Source organism: Vipera ursinii, assembly GCF_947247035.1.
Source record: "Vipera ursinii genome assembly, chromosome: 6".
Lineage (NCBI taxonomy): Eukaryota > Metazoa > Chordata > Lepidosauria > Squamata > Viperidae > Vipera > Vipera ursinii.
Genome location: NC_139515.1, coordinates 72173328 through 72187999, shown reverse-complemented (window position 1 = coordinate 72187999; position 14672 = coordinate 72173328).

Sequence of the window (14672 nt, the reverse complement as noted above, 5' to 3'; positions counted from 1 at the left end):
TCCACTTAACATCAAAACTGGGGATTTTTCTTCACCTAAGATCAAAAGTGAGGTATGGAATATGTTTGTTATTCTTGCAAACCCATACTTGAAAGCGTAATACGTTTGAAGTTTTAAAATGAAATGGAATCCATGCAGAGAACAAGTACTGAACCAGAAAAGTTTTTTTAAATAGCTCATTAAAAAAAGCATTCAGAAGTTGATAGCTTTTGGCCACTGAAAAACATTGCTGTCGTCCCTGAACTAAGATATATTTGTCTGTTAAAAACTATGAACCTCCCACACCTCTGCAGTCTGCTCTGAATAATACAGCTTCTGTTTATGCTTCAAGTGGGCAACACATTTCTCAAGCATATGCAAGCATCTTGAAAAAGAAAATAAAAAATTACAGCCAAGCTGCATCTCTTGTAAGAAACTGTCTGATAGGTATTGTATAAAACATCTTGGAACCCAGGTGCCATGAAGAGTATAAATATAGTTTAAGCGTATTAAAATTAAAGTTGCCAGCTGAATTTTCCCCAAAGCTAAGTTTGAGATGAATTTCCAAGGCTTTACTTAGGCAAAAGTATTTGTAGGCATACCATATTGAAAACAGCAGAAAGAATTTCAATTAACAGGAGAAACACCATTCTAGAAACAGAAGAAAAAGTCAGGTTTAAATGAACAGTATCAGGCAATCAACGTTGCAGTATCTGAGTGCTAGAGTGGGAAAGACAGAATGAAGCTTCAATCACAGAAGCTCATTTGGGTGTCTTTGAGCGAATCCTCTTTCTCAGCCCAACTTTCTTTGCAGGAACATTCTGAGGATAAAATGATGGAAGAGGACATTTTGAGCTCCCATAAGGACATGTGGGATATAAAGGTAATAAACAATTGAAATGCTTAGATTTCAGACCCTGTGCCAGCCTACACAAGAATCTAGAAGACCTAGCAGAGTCTACCACCACTGTAACTAAATGGGCTTACTGTTAATGGTGGTTGATTGATGTAAGACATAATGAGCCTTGAGCTATACCAGTATTTTTCAACCTTACAAACTTTATGATGTATAGATTCTCTAGTCCTGCATGTAATAACTACTTAAATACAAGTTAACACAGACCTGCTCAATTTTTTTAGGAAGGTGGAGCTCCTTCATATTTACTATGCATTTGTTTGTTTGTTTGTGAAATTTATATTGCAAAGTCACTCACAGCAACTTTAGGCAACTTACAGGCAATAAAAATGTACAGTATATAAAAAAATAAAAATCAATATCCCTCTTCCAAGCAACAACAGAGAGTCAAATCAGCCATTTGATGGGCTCCATCCCACTCTGGGTTCCCCAGGCCCACTGGCAAAACCATGTCTTCAGGGCCTTACAAAAGAGTGTCAGAGTGGGCGGCAGTCTAATTTCTGAAGGGATGATATTCCAAAGGGAGAGAGTCACCACAGAGAAGGCCCTTCTTCTGGGTCCTGCCAGCTGTACCTCCTTAGGGGATGGGACATGCAACATTCCTTGCCTCCCAGCTCTAGTGGGTCACGTGGAGTCACGTGACTGGAAAGGGATCACTTTTAGCGACTTTTACCTTTAAATTTTAATAATGATAATTTGTGCTTGAAACAAATTGGCTATTCACATAGGTAATATAAATCCTTACTGTAGGGTAGAGTGTCTAACCAATATTAGCTGCCTTGGATCTCATAGAAAGAATTTTGAAAATACTTTTTTTCTTTCTTTTATTCTCCACGTACATTAAAGTTGTGGATAAACCCATCCTTCTTTGCTGCATTTTTAAGAACAGATTTCCATTTCGATGAGTTTAGGAGTTGCATTGGACTTTATTAATTAATCAAGGGCTAGGTGTTCCATTTTTTGTTATCAGCAGTTCAAATACTCGTGTGCTCCCTGCATTGCACTATTTTTTTTTAATCAAAACCTTGGTTGGCTTCCTCAAATCACACAATCTATCCAGAAATTGCTACAAAGCATTTTAGCAGACTATAAAATCTCTCTCCAGCCCCTATCCCTGTCCCCGTTCTCATATTACATACAGCATAAATACATGGTGATTATTTTTCCCAGCTGTCATATATATTTAATTTGTCTTATACTGTAATTGTTTTAAACTGTTTTATGATTGTTTGTGGCCCAGAGTCACTTGCTTGAGGTGGCCAGCCATAGAAAGCAAGTAAATCCATCCATATGTACAATTCACAAACCTATTGGCAATAGTCTTTTTACTGATCTACAGACCATAATATACTTTCTATAGTCCTTGAAGTTTGAGCTTTCTTTCTGGTGTGAGCTAAAAACAATGACCCTTCAGCTATTCATTTTTATTTCTTCCAGTTGATGCTGTTCTTTCTATCAGTCCAAACCAGAATCAATTCACCTCAATTACTATTCAATATAATAGGTCCAGAAAATGTTTCTTTTCCATTTTTTATTCCAAGACGAGCTTCTATTGAAGTCCATTTCTGCTAAGTATTTTTAGAGGGCAATGATGGAACATCTTTGGAATGTCCTTCTCCCCCAAAAGCTTGATCATTCTTCTCTCCTCTTTGTCATGCATCATTTTTGAATTGCATTGGGGGAAAAAAAGTCTGCTAAATGCTCTGTATTAAAAAGAATTTTCGTTGGTTTTAGGAGTATTGCCGGTAAAATGTCTCTTGTGCTATTCTAGTTGATTTAAAATCCAGCTCTGGGTATGACTAGCTCATGTTATTCATCCTCAAGACCCCCATAAGAAATACCTTAGATTTGTCAACAACAAATTCCTTGGCTCAATTGTTTTCTGTGAATAATTTAGGTGAAAAGTTAGCATTCACCCTGAGTGAACCACACACCTATTAGGATTTTTATGAAAGCATTTGTCATTGGGTAATTGTTTGACTTATAGTTTATGCAAACACATTTCAGCCTCCAGGCTCTTTCCTTCCAAACAGCGTGCACATTGCTAATTTGCTATTCATCGTCCATTATTTATAGCATGGGACCAGAGGTGGTGTGGGGAATTCGCCGGGTATTTTTTTCTGTTTCTAGATGGGCAATGATGCAAATAATAACAACTTTTGAATAGTAAAGAGTGAAGAGAGATGGGATGTAAGTGAAAAAGAGAGGAAAAGGACCCTTTCTGAATAATGGGAATTGTGTGAAATAGCAAATATTTGCCAGACAGGTCTGTGAACAGAGCTCAGTGTGAGTACTGTTAAAGGCAGTCAAATAATTTCAGGCAGTAATTCATGTAGTTAGAATTAGCTTGTGGCTTTATTCATATAATAATTTATTATCCATTACACTGTGAACTTCCTAGCTCTTTTGTAGGGAGTACAAGGAAGTAGTTATTTTTGGTACCAAGGCAATGATGGGAAATCTGTATGGAAATGGGAGAAGGCCAGTTGCAGCAAGCAACAGGAGTGCACTGTGTCAGCTGGGGATCATTAGTTTTTGGGTACCGAAAAAGGAATGGCTTGTGTTAGGAATCCCTTTTGCACACTTTCACGTGCGCATTCATTGAAGGAGGAGATCCTGGAGAACCAACTACTTCAAGCAGATCCTGCCCATCTTATCTGTGCATCCGGTTAAATAATGATAAAGTTTCCTCCCCTATAAAAATTCTGAGGGGGAAGAGAGAAAAATGTTTTTCCCAATAGCAGCACCCACCCTTTGGATCAGTCTTCCACTGGAAATCTAATTGTACCGGAGCCAGGAAGGCTATGATAATGGAACTCTTCGGAAGAGTGGATTGAGAGCTGATGGTTGGAAACCTAATATTATCGACCTTCATGCTAATGTTGAATTTGTCATTGTGTTTTGTTATAGATTTTCTTGGTTATGTTATATTAATTTATTGTCCTGTTGATTTTTTATTTTAACTATATCCCATCCTTATGGAGTGTGGCACTATAAAAGTACTATATAAAAATAATCAGAAAACATGTCAGTCCCTCTGAAGGGAGTTCAGGTTAGTCCTGTTTTCAAGGACCACTTTCAGGCAAGTCTGAATCCTCCTAGTCTGACAGCTTTTAGATTTTTTTTTTTAGATTTCTACTTATCTATATGTTTGTTGAGGGTGCAATGGCTTAGTGGTTAAAGACATCGAGCTTGTCAGCTGGAAAGCTGACAGCCCAGGTTTGAGACCTCAGCACCATGCAATGGGGTGATCTCCCATTATTTCCCCCCTCCCCAGTTCCTTGCAAACCTAGCAGTTTGAAAGCACACAAATGCAAGTAAATAGGTACCACTTTGGTGGAAAGGTAACTGCATTCCATACACCTTGGTGTATAGTCATGCTCACTACATGACCATGGAAGTGTCTTCAAACAATGCTGGCTCCCTGGGCTAAGAAACGGAGATGACCTTTATACATATGTTTTAAGATTATCTGCTCTTTTAATTTCTAGAAATGCCTTAGGGTCCAAACATTTTGAGGATTCTGTATTTATAATAGCATATGCTAAGCCATTATTGTGTAGCTGAGAAGCTGGGCAGGGGAATATTATAAGTTCAATGCAAGGTGGTGCTCTACCCACTTAATATATAAATTATGCTTCCAACTAAAGCAACTAATCCCAACTAATCATATGCAATACTGTGCTTTGTGCAACTGCGAGTAGAATACTGAAATGTAAAATGAGGAGTATGTAGGACAGACATGTCAAATTTGCGACATCATGTGACATCACACGACATATAGGAGCTTTTTTCCCATTGTTGGCAATGGGGTGGGCGCGGTTTTGTCGTGGCCCAGCCCATGGGCCAGCAGTTTGACACCCCTGATGTAGGAGGACTCCTTCAAAATATTGGCTCAATTAAAATATTATTTATTCTATGTTTGTTCCAAAAGAAATGGAGAATGGAGAATGGATTAATTGCCTCTCAGCATAAACTAAGTATTTGTGGAGAAAGAGGAAAATGAACTAAAAAGTGAAAAGCAATTATATAAGTTTTGAGGGAAATTTGGTTTAAGTTTAAAGGTTCTTTAACAAGGAATAATATGAGTCTCAGTACACGGAAGCAATTGGCAATGGATTAAGAGGATGCCAACCGTTACTAGATTTCTGAACAGATGAATAAAATGATATCTCCAGATGCTACTGAAACTAACCCTGATCTCAGCAGTATTGGAGGTTAAAGAAGACTTAAGGACAAATGTGTCATTCAAAGATCCATTAGGAGAGATTAGAATAGTCCATGCATGCAAATAACATTTCTATCCAATTCAAGTGATAAAACCCGTTGGGTAGGAAATTGATTTTGGTTCTTCAGCTAGCAAAATAAATCATTTTTGCAGAAAGCAATAGGAACGTATGAGGTCCATAGCATGTATTCATAAAAATATCACAATATGCTTAAACTTTCACTGCCAACAATTTTGATTAATCCCTCTTGTTTGGCTGACCACGGATACTGTTTTCATGTGACCCTGTTTGAACTATTCTATACACATCACTTTAAAAGTGTTTGAAAGAGGAATTTAGGAAAACCAATATGATTTCGAACAGTGGGTAACCAAATTTTCTTGCAGCAATTTTAACCAGACCAAATCTTGAATTAATCATAGGTCCTCACTTAATCAGAAACAAGTGACAATCCACTTTAGAATACACCAGGGTATCAAAACATGGGCTAGTGATTCTCGCTAGTTTTAAAATTGGTAGTCATCTTCTTTATTTCAAAAATAGGTTTTGAAGAATACTAGTTTAATCATGATTTATATGATTTTGAATAATACTGGTTTAATCATGACTTATATGAAAGAAAGATTGAAGGGGTTCCATAAATGAGTAGAATGTTTTCATTACTTTATTATGCCAAACTATGATAATATGATCACAAAGAGTGTTCCATAAAATCCTGTTATTGGGAATGCAATGGATACGGACATCATGCAAGTTAAATGCAGTCAATAGGACTTAATATTATTTCTTTGTTATAATTAATTTTTTGCAGATAAGTGGGCAGTCAGCCAGGTAAAGCATAAATGTAATTAAAATTCAGCAAAATCATCTTGATGTGGCAAAGGACATAAACATTCTCTACAGGTAATTTAGCTGTGAAATATCTGCTGATATAAGTTTATAGAGATTCCCTTAAATGCCAAGGATAAGGCTTGGCAATTAATTCAGAGATAACAGCCTGATGTTTATCTCTTTAGTAAATTAAAGAATCCTAGTGTGAGTTATGCACTTTCTTTTTGCATTGCCTAATGATATTATTAAATGCCAGTTGGAAAAAAGGCTTTGCACTCTATATATGGAGCAAAAAAAAATCTTTAGAGAAATCCCACTCAAAGAAGATGACCGTAGCAAAGGTTGAGTAGCCTCTTGAAGTTTCACAAAGACCAAAGTGAAGCCCACAGAGTAATCAAAGAGAGCTACTTAAGTCTGCACATCACAATGAAAGATTCAAACCTTTCCCAGTTGTTGCATCAAATGCTGAGACAAAAGTACTTGTTTAAAAGAAGACTAGAGATGGAAAGGACGACCGTGTTTTGATGAAAGTGTGAGCTCTGTGATGGGCAGAGTGAATGACAGAAAGGCGAATAGGGTGTTGCAAGGGAATTTATGTTATGAATCTGGCTTCTCCATTGACTTTGTTTCTCAGAAGGTCACAAAAAAACCCCAGTATACTTCAACTGTCATAAATATGAGTCATTTGCCAGGTATCTGAATTTTTATCATTGACCGTAGGAATGCTGCAATGGTCATAAGTGTGAAAAATGGTCATAAGTCACTTTTTTCCGGTGCCGTTGTAGCTTTGAGCAATCACGAAATGAACTGTTGCAAGCTGAGGACTACCTGTATAGCAGAGCGTATGTGTTGAGTCCGACAGAAATATCCAGAGAAAGATGCTGAAGGTCCAAAAGACAAGTAAGGTTTTATTTATCCAATAGAAAGTTTGTATGTCCTAATAGGGGTGAAAAAGAAGAAGGAATGAGGAAAGCAGAAAAAAAGAGAGGAACAAAGAAGATCTATCTTTTTTGGTGACTCTACATTTAATGCCCCTAATAGTCACTACTTTGAAAGGTTCAAAGAACTACATTTCCCAGCAAGACAAAGAATAAACTACAGTGTTTAATCTGGTTTTTTCAATAAAACATCACCTATCTAATTTTAAAAAAAATGATTCAATTTTTTGATTATTACTCCTTCAGAAGAACTCAAACACACAAATACAGATAGCAATGTATTTAGAATTGTTCAGTGCTTTGGAAATCATTTGACAATGTCAGTCATTTTGTATCTTTCCAGCTTTGAAAACACATCACATTCCTGTTTCTTTTAATAATTATGAACATGTTATCACTTCATATAGCTTTAAGAGTGAAATTATTTCGGTTTCTTAAGCTGCAGTTTGATACCTGTTACTTAGCAGTAAGTTGATTAAATTCATTGGGACTTATTTCTGAGTAGGCTTATGTTTAACATTTGGTTATTAAACAATAGTAATATTGTCTAAAAATTATCCACAATGTTTGCGTTCCATACCTAACCTTTCATGCAAGAGTATAATCCCTTTGGTTTGGTTTCAGTTTTATCACAGATGAAATTATATCTGTGTCATTGAAATATATCAAAATTATTCTAAACAAAACATGGTTTCATAACCTCAAGTAAAAAGAAACACCGCTGATCCTGCTTCTGAGTTGTTATTACTGTCATTTGGAATACAAACTAATTAGGAAAATAATTTCATGTCCATTTTGACCTTGTCTCTCAAAATGACTATTTAAGTAGAGAATGGTTTATGAAGAGCTTGTATAAAGACTGTCAATTACATTCTCTCTCTCTCTCTCTCTCTCTCTCTCTCTCTCTCTCTCTCTCTCTCTCTCTCTCTCTCTCTCTCTCTCTCTCTCTCTCTCTCTCTCTCTCTCTCTCTCTCCACTCTACTCTGAATTTCTGTACAGGAAGATAAACCTCTTCCTTTAGAATTAGAAATCTAAATGCAGAACTGGAAATTTAAATGAGTCATTGTGAAATCTAAAAAGTAGAGAATAAGTAACTAATGAAAAAAAAATGAGACAATTTATTCCTAAGAAAACTTTATGAAATGCATCCTTTTATTTGGGTTACAGAATTATTAAGAGAAGCCTTTCTTCTTGCTCCATCTTCAGAGTTTTCATCACACTTATTTGATCCAACTCAGAGCAAGTGTAATAAAGTCAAATTCCACTGACATTATTTGCTTTATTGTGTCATGTTTCACTTGATAAAATCAGTGTGTTTAGAATCTAAATACAGGTAGTCCTTGACTTACAACAGTTTGTTTAATGACCATTCGAAGTTACAACATCACTGAAAAAAGTGACTTATGACCATTTTTCACTCTTGCATCATCCCCATGGTCACGTGATCAAAATTCAGGCCCTTAGCAACTGACTCATATTTGTAATGGTTGCGGTGTCCCAGGATCATGTGATAAACTTTTGTCACCTTCTGACAAGCAAAGTCAATGGGGAAGACAGATTCACTTAACAACCATGTGATTAACTCAACAACTGCAGGGATTCATTTAACAACTGTGGCAAGAAGGTCATAAAGTGGGGGAAAACTCACTTAACAAAATGTCTCAAACAACAGAAATGTTGGCCTCAATTGTGGTTGTAAGTAAGGACTACCTTAACCTCCCCATTACTGGATGTTCAGACTGTGAGAAGATCTTCTTGAAACTAACTTATGAGCTGCTTTCACTCCATGTGAGTGGCAACATTTGCACATTTTAAACCATGGATAATTTTAATCATGGTTTATTCAACCAACTAGTACAATCTGATTGATTGAATGAGTATATGTCCTCAAGTTGTTGTCAATTCTTAACAAGTACATAGGTAGATTTTTCTTCAGGATGATCTGTTTGTAATTTGGTTGTTCAGCTCCTCAGTGGCAACTCCATTGTCACAGTAACTGAGTCCATTTATTTATTTTTTATTTATTTTATTTATTTTAATTCCATTTATATCCCGCCCTTCGCCGAAGACTCAGGGCGGCTTACAAGCTTAGCAGTTTGCCCTCCTGCTGGTCATCCTCTTCTTCTTTTTCCTTCCACATTTCCCAGTCACAGAGAGCTAGGACTTTGCATGTGTCTGAGTAGGATAATTTAAACCTGAATATAATCTAGTTGACTTCATTTAGTATTGAGAAAAAAATTGAAGGAATAAAATTGCAGGATTCTGCCAGAAGGAATGAATTTAAAACCTGACCAGCAAGGATTTGTGGTTTATGACCGAGAAATCAGAAGAAACAAATCTTTGCGTGCACTAAGATAAACAACGGCAAGCGATTAAGAGAAAGATTGTTGCTGTTACTTTGGAGTTAGTAAGGCAACTCTAAAGGCAGAAAGTCAAAAATGAAACTCTGAGGAAGCTGGTTATGGAACTGAATTGTAGTGCTGGGTGTGATGCCGACGCTCACAGAAACTTCAAAAGAGAATGTCTACTTATGAGTAAGCAAGAGAGGTAAAATGGGACAAAGTGCCAGGCTCTCTTCCCTCCTGGTGGACTTTACTTTCACTCTTGACAGCAGATTAGAGAAGAAGGAGAGCTTGGAAATATTGGTCAGCATATTCAGTCAATGGTTTCAACCAGAGAGGAAATTTGACCAGTGAATTGGGATGAGGGGGGAGGAGTTTGGCAAGATAAGACTTGATTGGTCCAGAAGAGGAGTTTTAAAAAAAAGGAGTCTCTGTAGATTTTACTCTGCTAGTCTTTGCTGATTCTAAGAGGCAGTGCTCTTCTCTGTTTCAAGGCCATTGAGCCAGTGTTGTACAAAGATATTTCTGGGGTCATGTGGCCAGCATGACTATATGCCAAGGCACGGGGAATGCTGTAACCTTCCCAACCAAGTGGTAACTATTTACCTACTCGCATTTGCATGATTTTGAACGGCTAGGTTAGTAGGAGATGGGAGATGGGGAGAGGACAGGAGCTTATCCCATCATGTGGTGCTCAGGTTTCAAACCTGGGCTGCTGGCTTTGCAGCCGACAATCCCAGCATCTTAACCACTGAGCCACCACACTGCCCCTCCCAGAGGAAGAGTGAACTGGACTAAATCAGTCTTGGATAGAGAAATTTCAACCTAGAAAGAGGGGTAAAAGAAAGAAAAGCAAGAACATTGCTAAGGGCTCCAGGTGTTACTTGGGCATTTTGTTAAGGTAGGTTGGAGTTGGCTAATTTAAACATGCACTATATTATCAGAACATATTGCACATTTATGGAAATCACTCAGTCTTTTGCATCTGTTTGAGAGAAAATGCACTGCTAGATTCTCAGCAAGCCCTTTCAATTCATCCCATTGAGTTTAATACCTTACAGTTCTAGAGCCTCTATAACTGTTGTGGTGAACCTATGGCACACGGGCCACAGGTGGCATGGAGATCCCTCTCTGTGGGCACGCATGCCCTCACCCCAGTCCTAGCCCTTCAGCTGGGTTTTATAAAACCTTTTTGCTTTAGGCTTCTGCCATGTGCAAAAAAACCCAAAACGTTCAATCAATCAATCAATTTCAACTTCTCGCAGGAAAAAAAAGTTGGAATTGATTGAACTTTTTAGTTCCACCCAGTCTGCCGTTACCACCGCAGCCACGCCCACCCAATGGGCCATGCCCACCCAATTGGCCACACCCACCAAATGGACCATGCCCACCTGGCACCCGATGATACATAAGTGGGTTTTGGGTTGCAGTTTGGGCACTCGGTCTCTAAAAGTTTTGCCATCACTGCTCTATAATTTTGTTTGCAATATCTGTAAGATTGTCATTTTATTAATGCAAATTGTTCCCAAATACAAATTCTTTTTTTAATTTAATTAACAAAGCAGAAACTAAGGGACTCTCCAACCAGTCTGCCCTGCTGTTTGAAAACCTGGCAATTGACAGGTTTAAAGTGAATTGCTAGAAAGATACTCCCTGGTGTATCTCATGAGAGCTGGCTTTTCAAAGTCAGAACAGTTTCTGTATTAGATCAGTAGCTCTGCCAGGCAGAAGCTAAAAGCACTCTTGCAAATCAAACTTGTAGGACAATTCCATATTTTATCTTCTTTTTTAGCTTCTCTTACCTTGCAAATGTGTGGACAGCAGCATCCAGGGGAGGAGGTCAAAACAGGCAAAATAGTGGATATGGCATTACAATGCACACTCTGCCCCTTTTGCCTGTGGATGTGATATTGATACATATATAAAAGGAGAAGGGCTTGTATTGTGATACTATGGTTGACCTCTTGCCCATTTTGATTCTCTGCCTTGCAGAGGTAGGTTATAAGGTTGGATTGGATATAAAACCAAATCAGGGATTAAGCCACAGAGAAATATTGCTTTCCCTTTTGGGTCCCATAAATCATACAATTATTTAGGCCATCAAGACAATCCCCCTCCCCTGTCTTGGAATGCAGTTAAAGCATCCCTAACAGAATAACAGAGTTGGAAAGGACCTTTAGAAGTCATCTAGTCCAGAGGTTCCCAACTTTGAGGCACCAGTGACCGGTTCCGTGTAGAGAGGTTTTTCCACAGACTGGAGGGGGCATGGTTTTGTGTTGCTGGCATGCCACAGTCCAGTGCAGTTCCACGGACTGGGGGTTGGGACCCCCTGATCTAGTCCAATCCTGTGCACAAGCAGGAAACCCTATACCATGCCAGACAAGTGGCTGTCCAGTCTCTTCTAAAAGCCTCCAGTGATGGAGCACCCCAACTTCTGAAGGCAAGCAGTTCTACTGGTTAATTGTTCTCACTGTCAGGAAATTTCTCCTTAGTTCTCGGCTGCTTCTCTCCTTGATTATTTTCCATCTATTGTTTCATGTCTTGCCTTCAGGATTTGGTTCTATTATTTCTTCCAAGAGGCCAATTGTTGTGTTCTTGCCTTGCCCAAGATTCCTTCAGTGAATTCAACTGCTTACAAAAGCCTGCAATGGGAAACGGTTGACATATGGCAGCACGTTACATAAGGAAAGCCTTGAGGCCAGTGAAACCATGTTCTCGCCAGTTCCCTCTTGAGAAAATCAAAAAAGCTATAGAAGTAAAAATTGGCCCTAATGCCATAGAAACCCACATTAAGTCCGGGTTACACAAAAATATCTGCAGCAACCCTATAGCTGTGGAAACAGCTTCATAGCATAGAAAGCTTTAATTTCTCCTTGGGTTATACAAGGCTTTCTGCAGAATGAGCTCCTTCAGCATCCCTTAAAGAAATTTGTTTACTTGGAACTGGGTCCCCTTAGGCTTTTTCTTCTATATCCTCTTCTTTTCAAACATAACTTGCTCTCCCAGAGGAGGAAGATTGACAGACGTTTCTGACCTGAGGACAGATTCTAGCCAGGCAAAAATGAACCAAAGCAGTCACATCTCCCAGTACTGAGTTTCTGCTAAAGAATGTCTGATTCTTCCAATGCTGTTGGCATGCTCAAACATCTCCCTGAACCATTGTACTCCAAATTTCCCTAGCCAAGGGTGGGAGCTGTGCCTTGCTTAGTGCTCATTAGAAAAGTTAGCACATCTGAATGACAGCGAGTTGAAGAAAACATCCCTTAAAACTCTGGTTAGTTATGTCTTGTATCACTGAAACAAATCTATCCTACTTAGGAAAGGCTGTTTGTTGTTTGTTGTTGAAGTTAAGTCCAATTAATTGCCCCAGCTGTTCCAGATAACTTCAGCAAGACTAAAATGTGCATTGATTTCATTCCTTCATTCCTGTATTTAAAAAAAAAAGCAAAAGCAAAAAACCTCATGAGAAAACTTTGCTCAGTGTTTGTATTATATCTCTTACATTTGGGTTGGTTTTTAGAGTCCTTTCCTTTCCTTTCCTTTCCTTTCCTTTCCTTTCCTTTCCTTTCCTTTCCTTTCCTTTCCTTTCCTTTATTTATTGTATTTCTTAACCACCCATCTCCCTCAAAGAAGGGCTCTGTGTGGAGTACAATATAATCAACAAAATTAACATAAAATCAGAATTAATTTAAGATTAGAAAGTTTAAAATTATAAAAATATTGTTTTAACATTTGAAAAGGTGAAAAATTCCAAGATGGGTAGTTAGCAGTTATTAATACAAGTGTGTGTGAGGGGTTCTCATGCTGCCAGCCTGCCCCATGTTCTGTGGGCCTCTGTGTCCTCCAAGCAAGGCTGCACAGCCAGGTTTTCACCCCTTTGGGAAACACCAAGAGACTGAGGGCTTTCCTCACTTCAGAGGGAAGGGTGTCCTACAGAGCAGGGGCAGTGTGCAACCTTTGTCATCCTGGTTTTTAAATTTCTTAAATCTTCATCACCTCTCAATCCCCATAGAAGCTGCTAACATGCTTCAGCATCCATCCAAATGAATTTTACCGACTTTGAACTTGAAGCTGATAATACTTAGAAAGTCTCAGCTTATGAGTCAGCAGTGTGAGTATTGGGGTGGTGGTGGATGTGGTGATGCAAGGCATCTTGAAATCCTAATAGACAATCACTTAAATATGAGCCAGCAGTGTTCTGCAGCTACCCGAAAAGCCAATGCAATCCTAGGCTGCATTAATAGAGAGAAAGAATCAAGATCATGCAAAGTGTTAGTACCTCTTATAAGGCCTTGGTAAGACCACATTTGGAATACTGCACCCAGTTTTGATCAACACCATATAAAAAAAGATGTTGAGACCCAAGAAAGAGTAAAGAGAAGAGCAATAAAGATAATTAGGTTGCTGGAAACCAGAAATATGAAGTAAAGTGCAGGATTTGGGTATGTCTAGCCTAGTGAAGGGACGCGGTGGCTCAGTGGGTTAGGACGCTGAGCTTGTCGATCAGAAGGTCGGCAGTTTGGCGGGTCGAATCCTGAGTGCCGCGTAACAGAGTGAGCACCTGTTACTCATCCCAGCTTCTGCCAACCTAGCAGTTCGAAAGCACGTAAAAATGCAAGTAGAAGAATAGGGACCACTACAGTGGGAAGGTAACAGCGTTCCGTGCGCCTTTGGCATCTAGACAAGCGCTGGCTCTTCGGCTTTGAAACGGAGATGAGCACCGGCCCCTAGAGTCGGAAACGACTAGCACGCATGTGCGGGGGAACCTTTACCTTTAGCCTAGTGAAAAGAAGAACTAGGGATGATAAAATAGCAGTATTGCAATATTTTAGGGGCTGCCACAAAGAAGAGGGGAAAAACCTATTTTCCAAAACACCAGAAGGCAAGACAAGAAGCAACGGATGGAAACTAACCAAAGAGAGAAGCAACCTAGAACTAAGTAGAAATTTCCTGATAATGAGAAAAATCAACCAGTGCAAAAGCTTGCCTTCAGAGGCTGTGGGTGCTTTTTTACTGGAGGCTTTTAAGAAGAGACTGGTCATCCACTTGTCTGAAATGGTATAGGGCAGGGGTGTCAAACTACTGGAAACCGTGCCCATCCCATTGCCGGCAATGGCCAAAAAGTCATCATACATCACGACACGTCACGTGACATTGTAAATTTGACACCCCTGGTATAGGGTGTCATGCTTGAACAGGGGGTTGGACTAGAAAATTTCCAACGTCCCTTACATCTCTGAGGATATTCTCTGTTCTATAAAAAGCAAAAACCAGAGAAATGCACCTTCCTTGGCCCTTTCTTCCTGCTTTCCTTCTCCCCTCTTTTTCTCATACAAAAAAAATATTATGTAATATATTCCTAAAGGTTTAGAAACATAAGCAAATTAGTGGACAATTCTATAGGTCAGATTAAAAAGCTCGTTTTTTTTTGTTTTGT